Consider the following 15,764-nt stretch of genomic DNA (forward strand, 5'->3'; position numbering starts at 1 on the left):
GCATTTAAGGAAAAACACAACAGTAAGCTACAATAGTTTAACTCTTTCAAGAAGAAGGTATATAAATATGTCTATAAGGACAGCTGTGGTGTAGATGTATGTATAACACTTATACAGAGAGGCTTTCGTTTTGCGGTTGAAAATTAACAAGTGCTCCATGTAAAAGTATAAATAAACAGGTAACAGTTTATTGTATCAGAAAATAATTTAGGAAAATCAAAATAAACCCAGCTTTACTTTACATGAGTAAGAGGGGCAGATAAAGTTTTACAACATGTAACTTAACACCTGTGCAAATAGGCCCCGGAGGCCATCAGCATTTAATTCCTCATGTTGTGGTTCAGGTTCACGGTCTGTGAATTTTCCAGTTCCATGGGTGAGCTGGGGAGGAGAAGAGAGATGGGCCCATCCTTAAATGTATAGAACTAGGCCTGGTGAATTCGAGTGTCATTCAAATGTACTGAGAATGTGGAAAATGGAAACGGATCCTTCCGTTTCTCAGATATGTGGCTGTCACGAAGATGCCCCATGTGAAAAATCCAGCCAATAATCTGGATGTTTCCCTGGGGATTCTGTTTAGCCCGCCCTAAAAGCCCAGGTGTGCCCAATGGCTTGATGATGTGAAAGCAAACGCAAAGCATGGAAATGGTTGACCGCCTTTTCCCTTCGTAATGGCACTCACGATGAGATTAGCCAATGACAAGTGAAACCGGCAAAGAGGCATTCAAAGGCTAGTTGGACTTCCTTTGTAGAAAACATACACAGAAGCCAGACCTGTTAAGCGCGTAACCATGCAGAGATCTCTGCAACTTGTCCCCACCAGTTTAGCGTTGAATGGACAGTGTCCACTGAACTAAACAGTAATTGAAGGGTTTCAGACATTTCCCTTCTGTTGGGTTATTGGTATTTTCTAAATGTTTTGCAGTAAACATTTATTCCTTTTGGGGACAAAAAGGGGAAAATAATTTAAAAGGAGAATCCATGCTTCTTCCTCCAATGTCCAGTTTAACGCTGTCTGGGTCTAAGTCAAGTTCAAGAAGAGTGCTGATCAATAGCATGTGTAGAGAGACTGAAAGCCTTAATCTCTTGCTGATCCATACCTCAATCACGAGTTAAGTAAACTGAATCAACAGTGTTATTAAAGCTCAGGGAAGGCTTTGTTGTTGCTGTTCTGCTTTTCATTTGAGTAGGTTTTAACTGAAGGGTAACCGAGTTCTGGGCCCCAACACACGCCATTTTCCTTCTCCAGGGAATGTGGGAGGAGGAAAGGATCCAAATGGGGTTGCCAGAACAAAGGGAAAACAAAACAAAACAAAATTCTAGTCTTTAAGAAGACAATTACCTGGAGCCCCAAGCTGGTCACATGTTTCCCCCAAATTTCTTTTCCATTCCAAAACTTCACAAGTTCCCACACGTCCTTCTCACCACAACTGCTGGTGAGTGTTTCAGGAAACAGCAGATGCCGTGGATGGGGGTGTCCTGTCTTCCCACTGAGCAATGTACACACGGGGGTCTCTGAAACAGTCGCTGAAGCTCAGGCCGTTCTGTGTCATCTTGGGCTGGGAATTCATCTTTAAGGGTCAACTTTATGGTCAGTTGACTGAGGGCCAACTTTGCTAAGGGTCTTTCACCCTTCTGGCTTCTGAGGAAGCAATCCAAATGCAAATGAAAAGCAAACAAAAACCGTATTTTTTGATGGGTCTGTAGGTCATGACAGTTCAGTTCAAGGAGTGTGTGGCCAAATGTGGGATCTCTCGTGCCAGCTGACTTAGCAAAGCCAGCTGCCCACTCCTGTCTTTAAGGTCCTTCACTGGGAGGACTGTTGTGCTTGTTTTCAGAAGTGGCGTAATACCCAGAGCACCTTAGCTCCCTCCCCTCCGGGGCTTCCATGTAAGTTCATGTTTTCCTGCTAGAAACTCATCAAGAAAAGCACTCGTGTTGACTTTAAGTTGTAGGCACTCATATACTATGATATTATAAATCCATATGCATAAAAGAGAGAATTCAAGGTGGACCTCCCAGCCCAAAACAGACTTTGGAGGTAGAGGGGGAAGGGCCTTCCGGTGGAAAGCCTGGTCAAGAACAGCACTGTGGGCTTGCTGTCACACCCTTCCATGGATTTCAGTAGCCTACAACTTCAGCAGAGCCCCTCTCTCCTACTCCTGCTGATCCCCCAAAGTTTGGAAATGGAGGTTGGGTGTTACAATGGCTTTGAGACTAGCCCTTTCGGTTTGTGATGAGTCAAGAAAGGGTAAATGATTCTCTTGGAAACGGGACGGTGGCCCAGGAGGTTGGTACAGTCATGTTTGCCTTTGCAGCTCCTGCATAATGATTTGAAGTAACTATCCAGGGGTCCTCAAGGGGTCCCCCTTCCTAGATTTTTAGTGGCCACGAGTCTTCACCGTACACAATGGGGCCAAAAAGTAGATGTTAGCACTGCAAAGAGTTCTTGCCTCTCCCGTGGCTAACATTCTCCCCGATTCCCCGGAAGCAACAACTTGCCAGATCCATCAGGACTAGCACTGACAGTTGCCAACCCAAAAGCCACAAGCATCAACACGGAAGCAATTTACGGCACAATCTCAGAAATCCGACAAAAACTAACCAGTGTGATAGCTGAGTTAACGTCCACATACGAATGATGCTGGTGCGGATTTGTTGTTTGGTGTTGCAGATATCTAGGTGTTGAGTTATGCGTGAAAACCCGGGTTTCTAGGGGATTCTGTCTCACGGAGAGACCACCTGGGACAGAACTAATTAACGTTCATACAGAATTTCTTAAAACCTGATCTTCCACATCATTCCCACCACACGTTACTCAGCAGGTGTTTTACTGTGAGATTCAAGATATCGGCAAGAGTTAATTCAGCCCCAGGGGATGTCTTAGCAACTCTCATGGCTTATTGTATTAACCTGTTTAATTTACACTATTCATGGCACGTGTGTGTTCTGATTCTACCCTACACAGAAGGGATATGCCCCTTTATGCATCCACTGACCCTCGCCTCACTACTCACTGACTGTTTAAACTACCCCACCCCAAGGTCTCATAAACCCATGTGTCCCATGTGCATAAGGCTGGCCCAGTTTAAACCATGTCTCTTAAGCTGTGGTTGTTCTATACATGACTTAGACTTATGTGTTGATTCGAAACTCTTCTCTTGATTCTAGGCACAGTAACTCTTGGAGCATTTAGTGAGGAATCCATCAAGCTGGGAATGCAACGGGGCTCCTGGGAAGTAGTAGCATTTATTCCAGCATTCCAGCTCCAACCCAGACACATGGTACAGCCAAGTTGACCATTCTCTTCAATTGCCTTTATCACTGGGTGTGGGCTGTGCACTCACAAGGGTGGAGTATAGACCTGTCACTGGCATGGTGTCTGAAAAGCCACGGAGAGAAGCCCCTCACCCCCTCACGCCCCTACTGTCTACGCACCACTGCCTTAACAAGCCCATGACAAGCATCTGTTCTGAGGGTCTTTCTACGATCACGGTGCATTGTGTGCAGCTTTCTCTTCTGCTGCAGCCTATGTGTTTCACTCCCTCCAGACAAAGTGAAACAGAGCACAGGGAGGAGATACAAACACGTCCTAGCCTGGCTGTCCCTGTTCTGGTGGGGCGGCTCCTTTGGTAAAATGCAGGCACTACTAATGGCCCTTTGGCAGAAAGGGCGATTGGATAGAGTTGAATCCCCAGCTGGAGATTCCCCGCTCACACAGCGGCCGACTTGTACTCCAGAAATTGGCGATAGTGTGTTTGCTGGTTGAGATCTTTCTCAAATCATTTGAGGTCGAAAAGAAGATTATTTCTGTTTGCTTGGTGGCTGGGGTGATCTAAACAATGATGATTCTCTGCCTACGCCTCTATTCACCCATTCCTTAGTTTTGAATGCAAACTCTAACCCCAGAAATGCAAAACTGTGCACAGCCATGCTCCACAGTTTTTGAAGGGAAGGAAGGGCTGGCAGCACATTTCAAAATGTCAAACAACTATTTAAGACCTCGCCCAACCCCCACGAATAATGCTGAGTGCAACTAACACACAGATCTTGGCTCAGAGCAGGGGACGAAAAGCAACTTTGTCTTCATAGCCGGAAGCACATCTACGCAAAATAAGTCAGGAAGAATAATCAAAAACTCTCAGATGGTGAGAGTTTTGCTCATTTATGTGGGCTGTGCTATTTACATTGGAAAACAAACAAACGATCAAAAAAACAGTATGGCATAGCAAATTGACAAACTGCACCAAAATAACCATTCCAAAATTACATGAATCATGGCGTGTTTTGGAGTATCTGCTTACTTAAAAGCAGATGTTGTTTAAGAAGTATGCTGCTAAGTGTGATCAGTATTGAGGGTGAGCTTTGGAGAAGGCAGCTGCCTTCTTTTCTCTTACCAGGACGGATGACTCTCCCTGGGGACCCCAGTGCTCTGTGGGCTGTGCTGCCTCGGTCCTTGGATTCCTTTGTCTTCCTTGAGACGTGGTTGACCTAGCTGTGACTTGGCAATGAACATACATATGCACATGGGGAGGGGTCCTGGAGAGAGGCGGCGCTGGAGGAAGAGGGAAGTTCATCACTGGAGTGATAGCCCTTGTATCAGGCCCTCGGTAAGGAAGCCACAGTCCCCAGGAGATGCAAACAGCCCCCTCCTCTCTCCCTGCTATCACTCTGCCCCATTCTCTTCCTATCACTCACCCCCCTCTATGGAAATCATTATGTTTTGCTTCTATGTTAATTATCTGCCTCCTCCAAGAGTGGAAAGTAAAACCCATGAGGGCAGGATCATGTCCACCTTGCTCGTCACCGTGTGGCCAACATGACAGAAGTTGGAGCCTTTGCGTGAGCAGAGGAACAGTGGGTTCTGGCAAGCCACAGAGTGGCTTCTCTTCCAACTGCATCTGTGGGTAGTGTCTTCTTAAGGGACACATGCCGTGAAACAAGAATGGCCCTGGAGTGTCGACAGAACTCAGGATGCCCAGTGCCTTTCCCTGCTGTGATGTGAGGGGAGACTCCGTGGAAATAAGAGGGAAGATGGTTCAGGAGAGCATGGACACTCACTCATGCTGGGACCTCCCTGATGAAACAAGGTGACAATGTCACAATAATGGACAAAGGAAGGGGGGTACGGAAGGCATTGGAAGACCCAGCCCGACCGTCATATCGTTGCAGGTCCCGACCCCGAACCTCAGCCCTGGCTTCTTGTCTTATCTCCCAAGAGACTGAGGTCAACCCAGCTTCCTGAGCTGCTGATGATACTGGACCATCTGGGAAAAGAGGCAAAAAAAAAAAAAAAAAAAGAACTCCACGGGCAGTAAGAGTCAAACAGAGACCTTTCAAGGCAAAAGGGCCAATTCTCTGGTGTGTGCATTTCATAACAAGACAAATGGGAGTGGACATCCTGGAACAACGTTCCTCAAGACCAAAGCCGGTCAGGAAGACTCCGCCTGATGCTAAAATGTGGCTGAGAAAACAGCAACAGATCTGTGAGATGGAAGAATGTTCCAAGACGTCAAGGTCACAGGAGTAAGGACCCAATTCCTGGGGGTCAATTCAGAGGCAGCGGGATTTGCTGATGAGTCCAGGCTCTGAAGTTGCAAATGGTGCATGAAGGACCAGAGGAGCTGGCCGAATGCCTCACAAGACGTGCACCCAGAGTCAGGATGCAGAAGGACCGGAAACACGTGGAAGAAAACATGGACTCCCTCCTGTCCCTCCCGTGCAAGAAGGACACTGTGGACACAAGCCGCCTTCCGACGTGCCCCAGGGGTCCCTATGCTTCCACGCCGCGCGTGAGCAAGCAGTGGCCAAGTAGGAAGACCAAGTAGGCACATGGCCCGTCTGTGCCCTGGACGCCGCTGGAAGCCAAGCCCAGTGGGGAACCACCAGGAAGCTTTCCCGGCTGAGCCAGGAGCCCCTCCCCCTTGGCATTCAGAGCTTGTCAACAAAAGTAATTACACCCATTCTTTCAACCAGATAAGGATGACATCGAGTGCATGGAGATCAGAAGTAATTAAGCCTAGAAACAGACTTGACTGGACAGCAGAGTGCCCAACGCCCAGCCTAGATGTTCTGAAAGCGTTAATGGCAGATGACGGACGGTGGTCCAAGTGCTGCGGGGGGGTTGGGGGGGGCGCGACTGTGGACTGCAGAGTCGCCAAGGGAGGAGGTGGAGGTGGAGAAAAACTGGGGAACTTACCAAACCATAATGCCCTTCCTCTCAGCACCTTTCTTGGGTGGGGGGCGGGGGGTAAAAAAAAAGCTACAGCAAATGTGAGGACCCAGCAGACGGAACTCTGGCCGAACAATGCAAGGCGGCCTTGAGTGAACTTGAACTCCAGGAGGCTGAGGGGAGCGAGGGCTGCGTGTGGAGGGACAGCCTGGCCACACCCAGCATGTGGACACTCAGGACACCTGCACCTGTGTGCATGGGCTGGACTCGGAAGACGCCCGTGCTGTCTCGCTTTACAGACCTCCTCGTGGGTGGGGCTGAGTTTTGTAAGCCTGCTGCCTTTCCTTCCTTATCCCCCCCATACAGAGATGATGCTTCCACGTTTCCCGGTGACCACCTAAAACCTAAAATCCCTACGCGCACTCCCTCAGCCACCGTGGAGCAGTGGCCTTCCCCGAGGTGGATTTGTTTCGACCGATGTCAACCCAGAGCTAGACTTCCTGGTGGGGAACGTGCAGGTGTGGGCGCAGGCCCCGGCCCCGCCCTGAGCGTGTGCCCAAGGGGCTGTGTTTGGTGGGTGGGTGGGGGTGCTATTTTAAGCTTCCTTCGAAAGCTCAGCGTCACTCGGGGCTCTGGAGAGGGTTTCGGCATCCTGAGGTCCGAGGCAGGGGCTGAGCAGCCGTCACGCGTGCGGTGTGGACACCAAATTGTGTCCTCGTCAGGAATCCTGGGTTCCTGCTGCGGGTGAATGAACAGGCCCCTGCCATCACCTCCTTCCCGCTCAGGATCCCTGGAGCTCAAGGGGTCAGAGAGCAGAGGGCAGCTTGCACCGCCCTGCAGGGTGCGGACAGCCCTGGCCTCGAGCTCACACCAAGCCAGCCGTGCTCACCTGAGTCAGGAAGTCCCCAGGGCCACTTCCAAGTCCGCAGGTAATGAGACAGGTGGGCAGCGTGATGTATGGAGACAGGTGCACCCTCCAGGGCCACGCGGGTGAGCCCCAGGAGCCTGGAGATGCCAGTGGCTGGGGGTTTCTGCGTTGTCCTCCGTATGTGCCACAGCTTCAGAGGAAAACAACAAAACCAAAACCCAAACCAAACACCGACTTTCCCACGTGGTGAGTAATTCCAAATAACACAGACTTAACACTAAGGTTTTTTTTCCTCGCCTGGCATCACTTTGCCTTCCCATATGCCAAGAGAGAGGTGCAGAAGCTAGCTTTTCAAGCACATTTTAAGATGTTATAGAGGGAGACCGGGCCCTGGGGAAGCACTGTGAGGCCACCGGCCCAGCCGAGGAGTGCGGACAAGGTTAACCTGGTCTGCGGGGCATTTCGGAGACCAGTTCACACACAAGATTGGTGCAATCAAATCACACGTGGGCCATTCATAGAAGCCAGGCCACATGCACCTAATCTGGGGTCCCCACGAGGAGAAAACAGCTTCCCTTATAGCGCCCCTTACTGACGGCACGGATGGGGCACCATTAATTACGTGGCTGGAATTGGGAGGGAGTAGCCAGCCCCGGACATGGCAGTATTTTTAGCGAATTACGTGTGGTTGGGATTCGCTGTAATGAGGCTCCAGCCTCGGGCCCCTATTTCCACCGGAAAAACCCACTGCAAGATTCCTCACGGCAAGACACAAACATTGACCGACCGGCACCAGCAAGAGAGTGTAGCATCTGCTATAGTCCCGATCAAGATTCAAAGTCATGCTTGGGCCCTAGAAAGAGCAGGCAGTCCTGTCCACCACCAGCACGTGGGAAAGAAACGTGGACACACGTGGGGCATAGCACCCATGGGACACACCTGGGTCCCCTGCACGTGGAACCGTTTCCTCATTTTCGGACAGACGGGGCCCTCGTATGTTTTTGGGTTCTGTTCTGACATACGCACACACGTGGTAAGGATATATTCCTTTAATTTTTGGAACCGGAAAATTTTCTTTAATTCAGTCTCTGCTTCTTTAACACAAAGATGGCCAAGAATCCACCACCCGCCCAGTCTGATGCTTCGTCCCCTTTGTAAGCAGCCAGCTACGTAAATGTGTGCATGGCCGTTAGGTAGCTTCTTCAAACAATTAAATGAAAAACGATCATATTTATGTGTCTATATATATATGTATATATATACATATACATATATATATGTATGTATATAAAACCACAGCATTCTTAACACTGGCCCAACAGAATACATTATACATCGAGTGCCCCTCACCAAATACCAGCAAATGCAAGATGTGTCATTTAGGGGGTCCCTTTGCATGGGTCCAGACTGTCCCCTGGGATGGGTGGCAATGGGGTACCAGGTCACCAGAAAGAGTATGCTCACTCATGGAACTGTGTTTCCAATACAGGCCTCTATATGCGCGTGTGTGTTTGCGTGTGGACGTCTGTGTGCACGCGTGTGTGCATGTCGCCAACGTAGAAAACACCGGTTTATCCTGTTCAAACTAAGCATGTTAAATAAATCAGATTTTGTAACCGATAACGTTTTTTTTTTTAAAAAGGAACATTGAGGATCTTCAAAAATCGCTACAGTACAAAAAAATGTGTGTGTGTCTGTGTGTATTTATATATTTATATATGTATATTAACCAGAAATAGCGACTCTGTCGGGAGATTCCCACCCCTGTTTTCTGTGAGATTTCTACACGTGGTTCGCTTGGCTTCGGCTTTGTCACCAAGTCTTTCGGGTCAGTACATGGCACATAATGGTATTATTGGCAAAGGTTCAGAATCAGTACAAATCCCAGGCTTCAGGTGCTTCCTGCTGGCCTTCCTTCTCGTCTCCAGCTTCTTTCTTGCTTTGCTTCTCTCCGTTCTCCAAAGAAAACTCTGGCAGAAGGCAGTTCCCCATAGGCGTGAGCATTTTTATAAAAATATATTTGGCCTATAGCGTCCTGCTCTTTGAGCTTCCCACCGGCAAACTGAAGAAGTAGGTATGGGGACCCTCCCCGTACAAAGTTTACTTGTAGGTTTTGTGTGTGTGTGTGTATGTGTGTGTTTTTAATTATTTTATTTATTATTTTTTTTTACAGGTTCACCAACGGAATCCTGTGTGGAAAGAAAACAAGAAGAGATTAACTAGCAGGGGGAGTCAGGGTGGGGGGACGCTGCACAGCCGAGCCCCAGGCTGCTGGCTGGCTTACAGACACAGTGTCCCCAGAGCAGGAAGGGTGTCAGCCAGCTCTGGTCACCAGGGAGTCCCAGGGACCTCGCACTAATCACGGTAATCGATGGAGGAGCCTTTTCTGCTGCCCGCACCAGGAGTGGGTCTGGGCCACCCCCGTGTGAACTACAAGGGGGGCCACACACCCCAAGCCTGCAGGGGACTGAACGCATCCAGCGCTGTGTGGATGCTCTCTCTGGCTCCTACCCACCAAGGGTAGAGGGGCCACCCGCCCCATCCCTGGATGGCAGGAACCACGCAGTCCATTTCAGTCCTCTGCTCGGCTGGAAGCTGGGACTGGGAGACATTAATGCATTGTGTCAGAAAGACCACCTCCTGGGTGTCCCTGAGAGGTGATCTTGCTGAAGAGAGAAAGGCGGTGAGCCACATGCTTACAGGCCACGTCGAGTCTGCAAGGAAGCAAGGAAGGGGCGGCCCGGGCATAGCCTCAGAACCTAGGAACCTCAAAGCCTTCCCATGTCTGTCACAGACCCCAGAGTCAGGCAGCCACCGGCGTCTGGGCATGGCCAGGTGCGTCAGGCCGCGTCACGGCTCAGCGTGGGGGCGCTTTTGCTGAAAGCCACAGCTCTCGCTCCCAGGACTGGCACTGTTTCTCTCTGCTGTCACTTGGACCCCCCACACCCTATAACTATAGGAAATGAGGACCCTCAACTGGTATATCGGGGGGGGGGGGTGACGCCACACCCTCACCTGTGCCGGTGATACAAACGCGCTGGGGGGGGGAAGCATCAACGGTTCTAAAATGAAACAGTGAAGCTCTCAGCTGGAGCTCTGTCAGGTCCACAGTGGTTTGTGCGGCTGGATGGGCCCTGTCCTAGTCACCTGCTGAGTGCCTCAGACCCCCGTGCCTCCCTCTGGATACCCAGGTGCGGGTCCTGTGGGCAGGGCCTGTGACTATGGGGCTCTCTGAGCCCCCCAGGTGACTCTGATCACAGGCCAGGCTTGGGCCCATTACCCCTTTCTCAACAGGCCACAGCCTGGGCTCCTTTGTCCTGAATCAAATAAGCCTGCTGGGTGATCCTCCCGGGACTGAGGCCTGGGAGGCCCCCAGGCTGGGGGGACACATCTTCAGGCTATAGGACAGCATCCTGCTGGGCTCCCTCTATAGCATCCAGGAGCTTCAGACTGTCTGCTCCCCCCAGGGCAGGGGTGAGGGGGCTCATTTCCTTTCTAGGAACCCTCGCCCCTCTCCCTGCCCGTGGTCTGGACAACAAGGCAGGGCTCTGGCTCCCTGCTCACCTCGCCTTCTACCTCCAAATGACACGTGTGGACAACTCCACGGGGGCCTAAAATGGACCATCTGCTCACCCTGTGGGACGGCCCATCTGCTGTGAGCAGGGTGTCATTGCGTGGAAAGAGGACCGCCCTCCATAGCTTTACTCCAACGGTCCCCTGCCCGCTGCTCACACCCACTTTCCAGGATGGGGTGGGGGTGTTTTTCAAAAGGAAGCCATTAAAACAAAGAGAAATGTCTCTCCTCTATGTCTATCTTCCTTCTAATTTGTGGAAAGCTAACAATCGTGGAGACAGATTCTCTATGACTCCACTCATGTGAGGTCCCCAAAGGAGTCAAATCCAGACACAGAGAGTGGCAGGGTGGGCGCCAGGGCCTGGGGTGGGGGTTGGGGGGGCTGGTGGTTCGGGGGGACAGAGCTTCAGTTGAGGGACATGAGAAAGTTCTGGAGACGGATGGTGGGGACGGCTGCACGACACAGTGACTGTACTTAATACCACCGAATGCACTATTAAAAATGGTTAAAAAGGTCCACTTCATGTTACGTATATTTCACCATAATTTTAAAAGCTAGAAAGTCAAAACAGTATGATGACACTGAAGCCTGGGCCTGACGACCCCCTGCCCGGTTTGGGCGGCCTGGGAGCCTCTCTGGCTGGAGCAGCTGTCCCTGTCCCAGCAGCTGTCCCTGGTCCTGGCATGATGACCAGCAGTGCCCCCTCCTCATTGGAAGAGGGTCCTGGGCTGGAGCACAGGTCGGAGGGTGGCCCCCTTAAGAAGGGAGATTTCCAAAGCCAAGGGAATTAAAAGCAAAAATGAACTATTGGGACCTCATGAGGATAAAAAGCTTCTGCACTGCAAAGGAAACAATCAACAAAACTAAAAGGGAACCGACGGAATGGGAAAAGATATTTACAAATGACATATCGGACAAAGGGCTAGTATCCAAAATCTATAAAGAACTCACCAAACTCTACACCCGAAAAACAAATAATTCAGTGAGGAAATGGGCAGAGACATGAATAGACACTTTTCTAAAGAAGTCAGCCAGATGGCCAATGGGCACATGAAAAGATGCTCAACGTCGCTCCTCATCAGGGCAATAAAAATCAAAACCACACTGAGATACCACCTCACGCCGGTCAGAGTGGCTAAAATGAACAAATCAGGAGACTCTAGATGCTGGACAGGATGTGGAGAAACGGGAACCCTCTTGCACTGTTGGTGGGAATGCAAACTGGTGCAGCCGCTCTGGAAAACAGTGTGGAGGTTCCTCAAAAAATTAAAAATAGAACTACCCTATGGCCCAGCAACAGCACTGCTAGGAATTTACCCAAAGGATACAGGAGTGTTGATGCATAGGGGCACTTGTACCCCAATGTTTATAGCAGCACTTTCACCAATAGCCAAATTATGGAAAGAGCCTAAATGTCCATCACCTGATGAGTGGATAAAGAAATTGTGGTTTATATACACAATGGACTACTACGTGGCAATGAGAAAGAATGAAACATGGCCTTTTGTAGCAACGTGGATGGAACTGGAGAGTGTGATGCTAAGTGAAATAACTCATACAGAGAAAGACAGATACCGTATGTTTTCACTCTTATGTGGATCCTGAGAAACTTAACAGAAGACCATGGGGGAGGGGAAGGAAAAAAAAAGTTAGAGAGGGAGGGAGCCAAACCATAAGAGACTCTTAAAAACTGAGAATAAACTGAGGGTTGATGGGGAGCAGGAGGGAGGAGTGGGTGGGTGATGGGCATTGAGGAAGGCACCTGTTGGGATGAGCCCTGGGTGTTGTATGGAAACCAATCTGACAATAAATTTCATATTTAAATAAATAAATAAATAAATAAATAAAAAGAAGGGAGGTTTCTGCAAGGTGGCTTTGCAGTCCCTTATTCTGCCTTTACTCAGACAGACGGAGGTGACAGGCGCCCCTTGGCCCCTTCCCTCAGGCCAGCCATCTTGTGGGTGGTTTTCAGAACGGACCGTCTCCTGCCACTTTCCCACTGAAAGTCTTCAGAGCTTCGCACAGTGGACAAGGTCCTGCCTCCTAACTCTCCGAGTTCCAGGCAGCACCTTGGCCTGAAAGGGCAAATCTCGGACTTCATATCCTTCAAGTTTCTGCAGACGGTCACATCCCTGGGGAGGCCTTCCTGGGCACCCCTCCTTTCCCAAACGTGTTCTCTGTCTCATTTCCATCAGAACGTGCTGTACAGGATGATACGTACAGTCAGGGGGTGCCTAAGGGTTCACCTTTGGCTCACCCGGGTTCCAGCCCTGTGCCCAGAGTAGGAAATCCATGCTGGATGCAGATAAGGGAAGACGCATCTGTGTGAAAGTAGCCTTGTCCTCCGGCCCAGAGACTAAAGCCTGAAATGACCTTCACGTGCTGCCTGCAGGTGGGTTGTGATGGGGACAGCCACATCAGAGGATTGGCAGAGGGGCCCCTGAGCCGCTGGGGAGAAAGCCTCTTCCAAACCCATGGGCATCTGTTTCTACCCAAAGTCTCAGGATGAAAGAGGCAGAGAGAAAGAGAGAGAAAGAGGGAGAGATATGGCTCCAACCCTGTGCCCTGAATTGCCACTTCGAGAGCAATGCTGGCTTCCTGCAGAGGTGGGCGGGTTCCCTGCAAGGGTCTCCACAAGGGTGGCCTCACCCCATCAGGCCAGGAGGAGGGGCTTGAGACTACCCACAGCCACTTTCCAAGTCTGCCCCGCATTCCTGCTGCTTGCACTCAGCTGCAGGGAGGGCTTGTGGTTTTCGGTTCCAAAGACTCTGTGCATGAACCTCTCAGCTGGGCACTAACCCGAGAGGGACCAGAGAGGTATGTGCATCCCAGGCCAGTCAGGAAAAGAGAGCCAAGGAGAGCCCCCCACCCTCCACGTCCTGGCTGGGGAGAAGCAGGGGGAGGGCGTCCGCACCAGAAAGGGAAGCTGTGTGTTGCCAACTGATCCGAGAGATTGGGATCTGGGATAAATTCTGACTTTGGAGAAACTAGGAGATCTTGGGCTCGCCGGGCCCGCCATTGACAGACTAACTACAAGGTGGGTCCTAGGTTTAAAGAGCAGTGTCTGCTTTTTGCAAAACAAAGAACAAACAGACTAAGGCAAGAGCGCCCTGGAGCCAGTGGCTGCTCCTCAGTTTCTGCCAACCTGACGGGAACTTTCCGTCGGACTTCGCCTGCAGCTTGGAGATCAGTGTGCAGAGGGGGTTTCTGCACGTTGCTTTGAAAAAACCGTTCCTCTGAATTACAAAAAGCTGGGTGTGTGTGTGTGTGTGTGTGTGTGTGTGTGTGTGTGTTTTAAAACAAAGTGGGAAGGCTCAGGTGCACTTCTCGGTTTTTATTAGTTATGTCTTCAGTGTGTTTTTGAAAATAATAATGGCACATGATTTATTTCGTACTGACTTCAGATGCAAGAACTTTTATTACTTTTCAGGCTCCGTTGGGAATAAAGTGGCCTTTTGGCAAATGCAAAAGATCTGAACACTAATGAGCTTTTCTGAAGTTTACTTGTTACGTGAAAAATGACAGGAGATTAGCCCAAGAGGCAACGGCAGGCCTGTGTCTTCGTCCCCTTACTTGGTGTTTGGGAAGGTCAGCTTTACCGTGACTCATCCAGAACAACGGGGTGCCACTGTGGAGGTGGTCTGAGGCAAGAATTTGCTGGAATCTACTGGAGAGGCTGAATCAGGGAAACAGGATGAATATCTGCCCGCATCAGGGTGCCTGTGTCCAGGAGCCCAAGCATCACCAACAATCTGCCTGCAGGGAAGTGAACTTAACCACTCTTGGGTCCCACGTGTGCACAGGGGTTAGCGTGAGCAGACACAATGGTACGGTTACAAACTGCTATATCATCATTAAAAATGCATTTGGAGAGGCTTAACAGCTATGCAAGAGATAAATATCTCTGCTGGCTCTTAAACCTTAATTAAATGTTTTAGTATTAATTGCTATTTATTTAAGGGACAATAAGTACCCTAGTAAATCTGAGCGAACTTCCTGGCCCTTCTCCGCTCGATGCTCATGTCTGGGCATTAATTGCAAGAATCAGGGATACTTAGAATCTGAATGCTTTTCTCCCATTGAGTGATAAACAGTCTGTCCAGCACGTGGAGACGGAATCTTTAAGCATTTATCAAAGGCTAACAAGACTGTTTGCATAGCCCTGCTGGTCTGCGTCTACCGGAAAAGAAGGTGGCTGGAGCTCCACAGGTGCATGGCGGCCTCAGGACAGGTCCTGACGGCTCTTCTCACCTCCCGACATGGCCCCCCTGGGATCCACAGTGAGTAGGTCTGGTCTTCGGACACAGAGGCATCCTCTCCCGCCAATGGAGGTGGTCCTGAAATAGCTCCTCGGACGAGCTGGCAAGTGGGGTCCAGACAAGTGGGGTCCAGATGCCCTGAGAGGAATGTGGTCCAGGCGGGGCCTGCCGGGGAGTGGCGGAAGGGGAGTGCCCGCCAAGCCTGCGGGGGTCCTTCGATGCCCTGTGTTGCTTGAAGAGAGAGCTGAGCCAAGGACACAGCAAAGCTTTCTGGAGCAGAGGAGTAAATTAAAGCACTCTTTCCTACTTTTTGTTTTTTTAAGTCAGGGCTACGGCTCAGTGCTCAGGGTGCATGAGAAGGCTGTAGGCTCAGGCTTCCAGCACTCAGGAGCTCGTCTCTCGTCTGCCTGGCTGCCACGCTGCAGAATCGGGTTGAATGTCCCAGGAGGCCGATTTCGTGGGAAAGCTTACCTTCGTCGGCCACCAGCTCTCTTCCCGCTTGGGGCCGGGCAGGGGGTGGCACGGGGGACAGACAGCTCATAGCACGGGGGGCACAACCGAGGCTCTCAGATGGTGGGCAGAGCCAGGCCGCCTTGGGTCGGACCGGCCCCACCACGTGCCACCTGACTGAACTCAGGCAAGTCACTTAACTGCCTCGTGCCTGTTTCTCCTCTGTAGGTGGCACTTCCGGGAGGACAATATGAATCTCTAGATGAAAGAGTGTCCCGTGAGTGCCCCCTGAGGGTCCGCATTAGGGAAAATGATCCCCCGCGGGGGCTGCCTGGAGGGTAGGGCATGCCCACTGCTAGGCTCTTGAAGGAGGGGAGCTGGGGTCCTGACGTGCAGGGACCAGGTCAATGTCTTATGCTCGAATGCATCTGTAAAATCTT

The 15,764-nt window shown here is 50.6% G+C and overlaps 1 protein-coding gene across 2 annotated transcripts in view; it reads right to left on the bottom strand.

Annotated features, from left to right (window-relative positions):
- Positions 1–8,074: 8,074 nt before the first annotated feature.
- Positions 8,075–15,764, bottom strand: part of AJAP1 (adherens junctions associated protein 1) — a 120,488-nt gene continuing 112,798 nt past the window's right edge. For both annotated transcript variants that reach the window (XM_058719329.1, XM_058719330.1), the window contains exon 6: positions 8,075–9,229. The gene's annotated coding sequence lies outside the window, so the exon portion shown is untranslated. The remainder of the gene's footprint in view (positions 9,230–15,764) is intronic.

This window comes from Neofelis nebulosa, chromosome 2, assembly GCF_028018385.1.
Source record: "Neofelis nebulosa isolate mNeoNeb1 chromosome 2, mNeoNeb1.pri, whole genome shotgun sequence".
NCBI lineage: Eukaryota > Metazoa > Chordata > Mammalia > Carnivora > Felidae > Neofelis > Neofelis nebulosa.